We start from the raw sequence: 7,826 nt of genomic DNA, 5'->3' as shown, positions 1-7,826 counted from the left end.
GGATCTGAGCTTTGATTAGGCTGGAATGTTCCTGGTCTGGTTCTGAGTGAGGTCAGCAGGGAGATGGTGTGAGGGTGACCCAGGTCCCTCAGGCTTAGAAACCCACAGGCCTGCTTTCAGGGCCTAGGATTTCCGGCCCACAAAGCCCTCTACTCTTGCCTCTGCCGATCTCACCTTCCTCGTCCGCTCCCCCCTTCCCCGAGCCCTGCTCATAGGGCCTGCTCTGCCCCTACCACCCGTCATCCCTCTCGTCTCTCCGATTAATTTCTATTCTTTCTTTAGGACTCCCTTCTAGGAAGCCAAGCTGACCCCTTCCTGTCTCAGGCTAGGCTTGCTCTTCCGTCATGTCTCCATCTCTAGAGAACAAAGCTTCTGTCCCCTCTCATCATTGCAACCTGCCTGAGGACAGGGACAGTGCCACTGCTGGGCCCTGGCACACACACAGGGCCTGCATGTGGAAGGTGCTCAGTAGATCAGTGAGTGGTGCTTAACCTCGTGACTTTAAGAGGCCATAGTTTATAGTAAATGTGCAAGTGGGAGGGGGTGACTCCTGCCCTCAAATGCCTCCCCATACCTGAGGCTGCCTCTCCCTCTTCTCCCCCCATGTTAGGCCCCCTTTCGCTTCCACGCCACCCCCACCCCATTGTCACAGCCTGATAAGGGCTGTGGAGGTGGTGCAGCAGGGGAGCTAACATGGGGCCACCTGCCAGCTGAAGGACCTTGATCCGTTTCCTCTTCTGTAAAATGAATAATTACAGCACCTTCTTACGGTGGTTTTGAGGAGTAGGTGTAACAATTCCCGTAAAGCGCTCCTTTTTTTCCGTCCCCTGGACAAAGGGTGACTCTCTTTCCTGAGGGTCTGCGATCTCCGGAGAGGGGAAGGCAGCTCTGGTTCTGGCTTGGAACCCTATTTGCAGTTCTGCAACCCTCCTCCCCACCCATTCCCTCCCTAGGGCCATACCTTCCTACAGTGCAGAAGCCAGGGGGATAGCTCTAGGGCAGGGGTCCTCAAACTACGACCTGCGGGCCACATGCAAATACAAATATTGTATTTGTTTCCGTTTTGTTTTTTTTACTTCAAAATAAGGTATGTGCAGTGTGCATAGGAATTTGTTCATAGTTTTTTTTTAAACTATAGTCCGGCCCTCCAACGGTCTGAGGGACAGTGAACTGGCCCCCTGTTTAAAAAGTTTGAGGAGCCCTGCTCTAGGGTGAGTGGTGTCCAGGGGAGACTCCTGGGCACACAGGACAAATGAGTGGCTTCAGTGGCAGGTTCTCTGCCCCCAGGTTTGTTTGGCTCCGGGTTCAGGGGGCACTTTAGGGGCATGCCAGGCACCTGGGGCGCTTACCCATCAGAAATACGGAATCTTTGAGCAGGCTAGCTGCTGCGTCCCTGCCCTGACATCTGAAGGCCTCACTCCCCACCCTCAGGTTAGTATCCCAAAACCAGAAAGACAATTTATGTGAAGAGAGGATGAGCCTGACCAATGGCCAAGGTCAGCATGGCACTCACCCCTTCTCTGCAGTGCCCCCAGCTCAGACACCTGGGGATGGTGTATAGCAGTGGTTCTCAACCTTCTGGCCCTTTAAATACAGTTCCTCATGTTGTGACCCAACCATAAAATTATTTTCTTTGCTACTTCATAACTGTAATGTTGCTACTGTTATGAATTGTAATGTAAATATCTGATATGCAGGATGGTCTTAGGCGACCCCTGTGAAAGGGTCGTTTGACCGCCAAAGGGGTCGCGACCCACAGGTTGAGAACCGCTGGTGTATAGGAAGGATGGAAGGCATGAACCCTGGAGGCACACACATCTCTTTTAATCCTAACCAGCTGTGTGTGACCTTGGGCAAGTAACTTCATTTCTCCAAACCTCAGTTTCCTAAGCTACAAAATGAGGATAGGTCTCCCAGTAGGTATCCCTTAGAAAGCTACAAAGGCCTATAATAATAAAAGCGGAATATGCTAAGTAGACCGATGTCCTTCCGGAGGAAGCCGGGGCTGGGAGGAAAGCCCAGGTCCCAGGTGCCTGCCAGCCGCCGCCAGAGGGAAGCTGGTGCCGGTAGCCAGGGGAAGGAAGGCCTACTCTTGCACTGATTTCGTGCATTGGGCCTCTAGTTAAATAATAAAATGCATATAATGCACTGAGCTCAGAGTATACATATTAAGTGAATAATAACTGGTAGTATTGCTATAATTATTTTCAGTCCCTTACTGTGTTCCCAGCATCTACCCAGGATACTTTAATGCTGTCCAACCTAACAGAGTCTGAATCTGCTGAACATTTATAATATTTTAAAGAGGAGTAGGTAACTGAAATGAGAGGAGAGAGGGGCCCACCAGGTTCTAAGGAAAGGGTTGCTATCCTTTTCTGCCCCCACCCCACACCAGGGCCCCACGTGGTTCTGCTGCTGTCCTTACCTCTTTATGTCCAAAAGTTCAGGGAGGTCTTGCTCCATCTTCCCCATGCCGGCAGCCCTGCCACCTGAGGACCAAGTGCCCTGGCCTGGAAGCTGTGGGCCTCTCCATCTGCTCGAGAGGAGGGTGAGTGCATGCCTGGCCAAAAAAGCGATGACAACGGACCACACCTTTGCTCAGTGCCATCCTTCTGGCTTTCCAAATGAGGATTCTCAGACTTTTCTCTCCATAGAGATGACATGACTCATGGGCAATAATACCAGCAGCAGAAGTGGTCCTTTTCTCTATGCAGTGTGTGTGTGTGTGTGTGTGTGTGTGGTGTGTGTGTGTGTGGGGGGCGTGTCTCAGGGGCAACCAAATCCAGCTACAAAGCTTTGTAGCCACAATGAACATGGACTGGCAGGAGGGAGAAGGGAAGAGGCTGAGAGACCCACATCCCCAAAGGCCTGGGCCATTGGGTTCCAGGCGCTGGTCCTACTATGTGGAGTCATGCAAGGAGTTGACTGCGCCCCCCTCTACCCCCGCCCCAACCCCCTGCCCTCAACACATATATCATCTCAGCCACATCTGTAAAGACAAAAGGAAACAAAATAGAGACCACTGCTGCCAGAGGGTCAGGCTCCTTCATCTACTACAGGCTGCTGCTGGTTAACCTGTGGCAGCGATACGGGCACTTGTGTGTCAGCTGAGGGACCCTGGTATTCCCAGGCAGGCCACCCTGGATTCTTTCCAGATGAGACCAAGAACAAGGACAGAGGCCAGTTGGTGGCCCTGGCCACACTGTTGCTACTTAAAGCTGAGGCCTGACTCAACCTCTCCGCAGTGTATAGCATGCTCCCCTGTAAGGAACTGGCCCTGCTGCGGGGCCCTGCACCCCCATTCAGGGGGAGGTTCCTCCCTGAGCCATGGGGGGTGCAGGGTGGGCCATGGAGGGGCTGCCTCCTGCCTTGGTACTGGTGTTCCCAGGTGAGGCCCCGGGCCATCTATCCAGCACAGCTCTTACCTGGAGCAGGGTGGCCGTCCCACCCAGACCAAGGCCAGAATGCGGTGTGGGGGAGAAGCAAAAGTGAAGCAAACAGACATCTGAGATGGCTGTTTTGTTGAATGAGCCCCAGGCGGGGGGCTTTGCTGCCCTCTCCTGAGGGAGGGGATCGGGGACTCATCCTAGCCAGGCCTGGATAATGAGAAGCCAGAGAATGAGTGGAGTGTCGGGGGTAGAGGTAAGGGCTGTGAATGTCAATGTGCCAAACCTCTTTACATCTCTCCTAGGGGCTCTTTTATGAAATGTCCCAATCTCGGATCCTCCCACCGAACTCTGAGGTTGGGCCAAAATGGGCCCCCAGCCTCAAATCTCATCCTTTGGCTGGCCTGGAAACTTCCGGCAGTGACCACATGGGGCACTTCTACCTCCTGCCACCAATCAACAGGCAGCAAGGCAAGGTGCCTGGCATACTCAGAGAGGGCATGGGAGGGGCCAGCAGATTTCTTGGGTGGGGGGCGAGGGAGGACATAGGGAGGGGCCTTCTCAAGCTCCGTGGTCAGGTTTCAGGAGGAAGATAAGCACTGTACCAGGTTCTGCCAGGTATGTGACCCAGTTCGGCCCCTCCTTCTGCCCCTCCCACTCAGACTGGCTCTTACTGGCCCCACCCTCCCTTACATGTGCTCAAAGAATCCTGTGATTATCTTTATTATGGCTTATAATTCTTTATTTGCCAGATAACATATCTTCCCTATGGACTGTGAGTCTGCAGGGTGGTACTAGTAGGAGGGCTGGGGCTATGCTTGTCTTTGTCCCTGTCTCCCTAGCACTTGGCACAGGGCCTAGCACATAGTAGGTGCTTAAGACATATCTGGTGACTAAATGAGTTAAAGAATAAGTTCCTTCATCAGACACCATGAGCTCTCCAAGGGCAGGGACTACTTCTTGTTTATTTTTGTATCCCCAACCCCTGGCTTGGTGCCTGACACAAAATAGGTACCCACGAAATTGTGTGGGATGGAAGACTCACTGGGTTTAACAGTGTTCATGAGACCCATATCTCTACTCCTTCCCACTCCTGACACAGCGAGGACATGGCCTTCTCCTCCAGGTGGCTCTCCTAGGGACAAAAGGGTCCTCAGCAGGGCTGAGAACAGGGGGAAGGGTAGTGCTGCCTCTGGGAGAGTAGGAGGTGAGGCCTCTGGCAGGCTGAACTGGGGGAGCTCTACCAGGCCAGTTGCTGTAGTCAGGTGAACTGGGGAGCTCCGTGGGAGCCATGCCTGGTAAGGACTCACCTCTGGGAAAGCTCAAAGATGCAGGGTTGGCAGCAGAGCTCCCACAAGTGCCATTCTTTAGACACGAGGGGCTTGTGGTCACGTGGGGCTCCGGACTTCAGCCCACTCCTTGCCTTTACAGAGCCAGGAAGTCTCAGAGGCACAGGGAACTGAAGGGCAGAGGGCACCGGTGTGGGATCTTGTGCTGGCCTCGGGATGGATCCCCTGCCCTGTCAGCAGGCAGAGCTGTAGCCAGCACTGCGCCCTGGGAGGTAAAGCTCCCTCCGGGCAGCAGTCACTCAGGCTCTCTGATCATAGGACCAATTTCTGGGCCCATCGTCGGTGTCCAGAGGAACTGAGAAGGAGATAGAATCTCCTGGAACTCAGGTCTGGAAGTTTGAAGTCTGGAGTTTGCAGCCCAACCCCATCTCTCAAAGCTTGAGAGAGACTTAGGCCATATAGGGATGGCCCCTCTCAGCTGACAAATGGGTTTTGTCTTGTTGACGACTCCTGGGGGTCAGAGGAGCGCACTCATTAATGACCTCCTTCCCCAGAGGCTTGTTTGAGCACCTATCCCACCAGCACGAATCAGAATAAAGACTGACACAGGTATCAGCCCCTAGTACTCCTGTTCTGAAAACCTGGGCTAAATGTTAGGGTTTGAAACCAGAGCTTGAGACATAACTTAACCCTTAGCTCTTGCTTTGAGGGCTGCAAAACCCCCCCAAACCTAACAACTCAACCAAACCATAACAAAATGTAGGTGACTGACTAGCAGGCAAGTAGAGACATACTATTTCAAAGACTCCCCTTGAAATGAAATTTTAACTTGACTTTTTTTGTTGTTAATCCACCTGAGGAAATTTTTCCATTGATTTTTAGAGAGTAGAAGCATCAGTGTGAGAGAGACGTCGATTGGTTGCTTCCTGCACACAGGATCGAACCTGCAAGCCCAGTACATGCCCTTGAGCTGGAACTGGGAATCAAATCCTGGACCCTTCTTAGCATGGGCCGGGGCTCTAACCAAGGAGCCACACCGGCCAGGGTAAATATTGATGCCACTGAATAAGAAATCAAGTTGAACAAGAAGTTAAGTTGAGCCCAGCTGGCATGGCTCAGTAGTTGAGCGTGGACCTAAGAACCAGGAGGTCACGGCTCAATTCTCGGTCAGGGCACATGCCTGGATTGCAGGCTCCATCCCCAGTGTGGGGCATGCAAGAGGCAGCTGATCAATGATTCCCTCTCCTCCTTGATGTTTCTATCTCTCTCTCCCTTCCTCTCTGAAATCAATAAAAATATATTTGAAAAGAAAAAAGAAGTTGAATAAGAAGAAGTCAAGTTGAATATGTCAAGTTTTGCCTTGGCCGGTGGTGCAAAGTGGTTAGAGCGCTGGCCCACACTAGGATTGGTCCTGGGTTTCATTCCTGATTCCAGGTCAAGGGCACATACCTGGGTTGCAGGCTCATCGAGAGTATAGGAGGCAACCAATCGCTGTCTCTCTCACATTGATGTTTCCATGTTTCTCTCTCTCCCCCTCCCTCCCTCCTTTCTACTCTCTAAAAATCAGTAGAAAAATATCCTTGGGTGAGGATTAACCAAGAGAGAGAAGAGAAGAGAAGAGATTTACCTAGAATGCGTGTGCACAGAGGGTTTTTTTAAAAAAACCTCCACAAATAGGTTTGTCACCAACCCTGAGAGCCCCACGTTTTGAAAAAGACTGACTTGAGCTCTAGCCGGTTTGGCTCAGTGGATAGAGCATCGGCCTGCGGACTCACGGGTCCTGTTTCAATTCCGGTCAAGGGCAAAGACCCGGGTTGCGGGTTGATCCCCAGTAGGGGGCGTGCAGGAGGCAGCCAATCATAATTCTCTCTCAGCATTGATGTTTCTAACTCTCTCTTCCTCTCCCTTCCTCTCTGAAAGACACAAAAATATATTTAAAAAAAGAAAAAGGCGGACTTGGGTTCCAAAGGACGTACTATTTTTCTACGGAAACAGCATCTCAAGTCTAAAGATCCGCTGCAGTGCCCAGGGGCGGGGAGTGGGGTCCGAAGGGGAAGAGGTCTACGTAGGGAGCCATCTGGGTCTTGGGCTGCAGCCCCGAAGACTCTCGGACATAGGGTCCTCACCGCGAGCTGACCAAAACAGGGGCTGAGGGGCACAATTGTAAATCCACTTTTATTCGTTTTGTTTTCCTGACGCCAAACGTGGTCCCTTCAGTGGGGGACTGCAACCCCGGCGGTGTGGATCGGGAGGCCGCTCGGTCGGAGCAGGAAGGGGCGCTCGGATGGGTGCGTCCCGCGGGGCCTCCTACAGGTCTCTCCGCGGCACCAGCACCGCGCCGACGGAGCCCCAGATCCCGAGACCGGCCTGCGCACGGCCCGCTGCCCGCCGCTTCGCGAGGTGGGGAGCAGGCGGGGAGCTGAGTTGCGTCCTCTTTCGCCCTCTCCCTAAATTCCGGGGTCCTCCATTTGCGGCGCCCCAGGGTGCGGCCTACTCAATCGCTGGTTCTAAAATCGGGGCGGCCGTGAGAGCAGAGCTGGGGCTGCCAAGAGGGCTGCGGAGCGGTAGCGAGCCCGCGGGCAGTGCCCTGTACGCGCCGAGCCGGGGCACTGGTGGCCTAGCCACCTGGGCGGGTGAGTCCGGAGGCTGTCTCTCGCCCCAGCCTGGGACACCCAGGGCCACCAGCCCCGTCTTCTGAGGGGCCCGAGGACGGGGCTGGAATTAGGTTCTGGCGTGAGTGGGGCGCCTTCCTTGGCTGCGCCTCTCCGGAGCGCGCCGGGTGTTCCAAGAGCCTGTGGGCACCCCATTCGCCCCCTGGCGGCGCCAGGCATACGCCAGGCACTGCCGCCGCCGCCGCAGCGGAATGAGCTGTCCACAGCAGCACTGGGCGCCGCTCGAGGTCACCCAAGAATTTATCCCCGAGCTGCGAACCCACCCGGAGACAGGCCGCCCCGGGAAAGAATGGAATGACGATGGAACGAGGCAACGGTGAGATTTGGGAGTTCCCCTGGATCCACGTCCATATTCCGCGTGGGCGTCTCCACCCGTGTGATGACTGACACCCACTGACACCCAGGGACCTTATTCCCGACTGGTCCTCTCCCATCCCCCAATCTCCCTGGAAATAAAAGACTCCTTCTCATTTTCACCC

The sequence above is a fragment of the Myotis nattereri genome (genome assembly GCF_964212035.1).
Source record: "Myotis nattereri genome assembly, chromosome: 5".
NCBI lineage: Eukaryota > Metazoa > Chordata > Mammalia > Chiroptera > Vespertilionidae > Myotis > Myotis nattereri.
This window is presented reverse-complemented; position numbering follows the sequence as displayed.